Here is a 2,182-nt window from a genome sequence, read left to right on the forward strand (position 1 = left end):
CTGAAATAGAGGGGAAAAGAAAAAAAAAAAAAAAAAAACAAGGAAAGAATAACTGCCTAAATAAAATAACCTCTCAAGTAATGTGACTGTAGTACCTATGTATCAACCACATATGGGGAAGCTATTCACACCTTTAGTGAATACTGATTTTTACAGTCTGAAGACATCACATATAAAATGTAATTAATAGCCGAAACCGGTTTGGCTCAGTGGATAGAGCGTCGGCCTGTGGACTGAGGGGTCTCAGGTTCGATTCCGTTCAAGGGCATGTACCTGGGTTGCGGGCGCATCTCCAGTGGGAGATGTGCAGGAGGCAGCTGGTCGATGTTTCTCATCGATGTTTCTGACTATCTATCTCTCTCCCTTCCTCTCTGTAAAAAATCAATAAAATATATTATTTTAAAAAAGAGAGAGAACAACATCAATGTGAGAGAGATATATTGATTGGTTGCCTCCCACCGGGGCCCCAACCAGGGCCAGGGATGAACCTGCAACCCAGGTTCCTGCCCTTGACTGGGAATTGAACCCAAAATCCTTCAGTCTTCTGGCCGATGCTCTGACTACTGAGAAAAACCAGCCAGGGCTTTGGTCTCTCCTTTTTAAAGAGGAGGGTGAGGGAAATGCTGTTTCATCCTGACTCTTTTCAAACAGGTCTCCTATCATGGAAGTTAGTTTGAGGAAATATCTCTTTCTTCCAACCAAAATAAACCTTGAGTCAATCTCTCAAGGTATAGACATTGGGGTATTGAGAAATCACTTGGTTAGGTTTCAAGAACTGAGAGGTTTGTTTCTAAGTCTGCTACTGACTCAGTCTGTGACATTGGACATGTTCCTTGACTCCTCATTTGTGTAATAAAAGGATGATTCAGGTCCCATTTTGTTCTGCTATTTCACAAATTAATGTAATGATTCATAGAAACACCTTGAGGGACAGTCCCAGTAGGATGGGTCATGCCATCTAGTTCTGTGAACTCCCTGTGACTATAGTTTCCCCTCAATCCTTCAGCCCCACCTCAGCCCCATCTTCTCTAGTTGTGTGGTCAGCTTCCAGGGCACCTGCTTACCTGGTGATTGTGACTTATGGGTGTCGCAATTAGCTACAACTAGGAAGTCAAAGATAGCCTGTCTAGTAATACCTTCTGTGAAGATGGGGAAACTGAGGCCCCAAGAGAAGTGCCCAACATCATATAGTCAGTCAGTGGTGGAGCTGAATATCCTTTATCTCCAAACCCCACATTTCTTTTCTTTATTTTCAAGTTTATTTGTATTTGGGGTTATAGAGTGGATGGTGTGGTGTGTTGTCCAGATCCCCATTTAGTGCTGAGGCACCCATGCCCAGTTGCTGGGAGCGTTAGCTGCTGACACTCACAGCTTAGTCCCTCCCTGGGACTTTCCCTGGGCCAACGTGAGCTGCTTCACACCCATTCCCAGGGCAACCCGTGTCCATGGACTGCTTGATATTAAGGTGTAAAGGCCTAGCTCCCTTGTTTGATTAGGGACACCTCTGAAGGGCCCCCAGCTCCAGGCTGCCATGAAAATGGCTGAGACTTTGTTGCACCTGCATCACAATTCCACTTCTTCTCTCCAGTCCTGCTTCTTTTACCTCTCACAGGTGTTGCTGCTCAGGAAACCTCCTGCACATAAATATCTGCCTCTGAGACTGTTTCCCAGGAAACCTGACCTAAGGACAATGATAAAAAGTGATCATGCCCTGGCCTGTGTTTCCCAATAGTTAGAGTGTTGGCCTGTGCACCTAAGAGTCTCAAGTTCTATTCTCGGTCAAGAGCATCTACCTGGGTTCCAGGTTCGATCCCTGGCACCAGTAGGGGTGCCTTGAGGAGACAACATTGATCTCTCTCTCTCTCTCTCTCTCTCTCTCCTCCTCCCCTCCCCCCTTCCACTTTTTCTGAAAAAACTATGGAAAAAAATATCCTCAGGTGAGGATTAAAATAAAAAGTGATCATTACCCAAAACTATATTAAAATGAGAAACTGCTCCGTGAAAGGCAATGTCAAGAGAATAAGAAGACAAGCCACAGACTGGGAGGAAATGTTTGCAAAAATCACATCTGATAATGGGCTGTTATCCAAAATTTACCAAAAACTCTTACAACTCAACGATAAGAGAACGAACAACCAGATTAAAGAATGGGCCAAAGCCTTTAACAGACACCTCAGCAAAG

This window comes from Myotis davidii, unplaced genomic scaffold (genome assembly GCF_000327345.1).
Source record: "Myotis davidii unplaced genomic scaffold, ASM32734v1 scaffold4152, whole genome shotgun sequence".
Taxonomy (NCBI): domain Eukaryota; kingdom Metazoa; phylum Chordata; class Mammalia; order Chiroptera; family Vespertilionidae; genus Myotis; species Myotis davidii.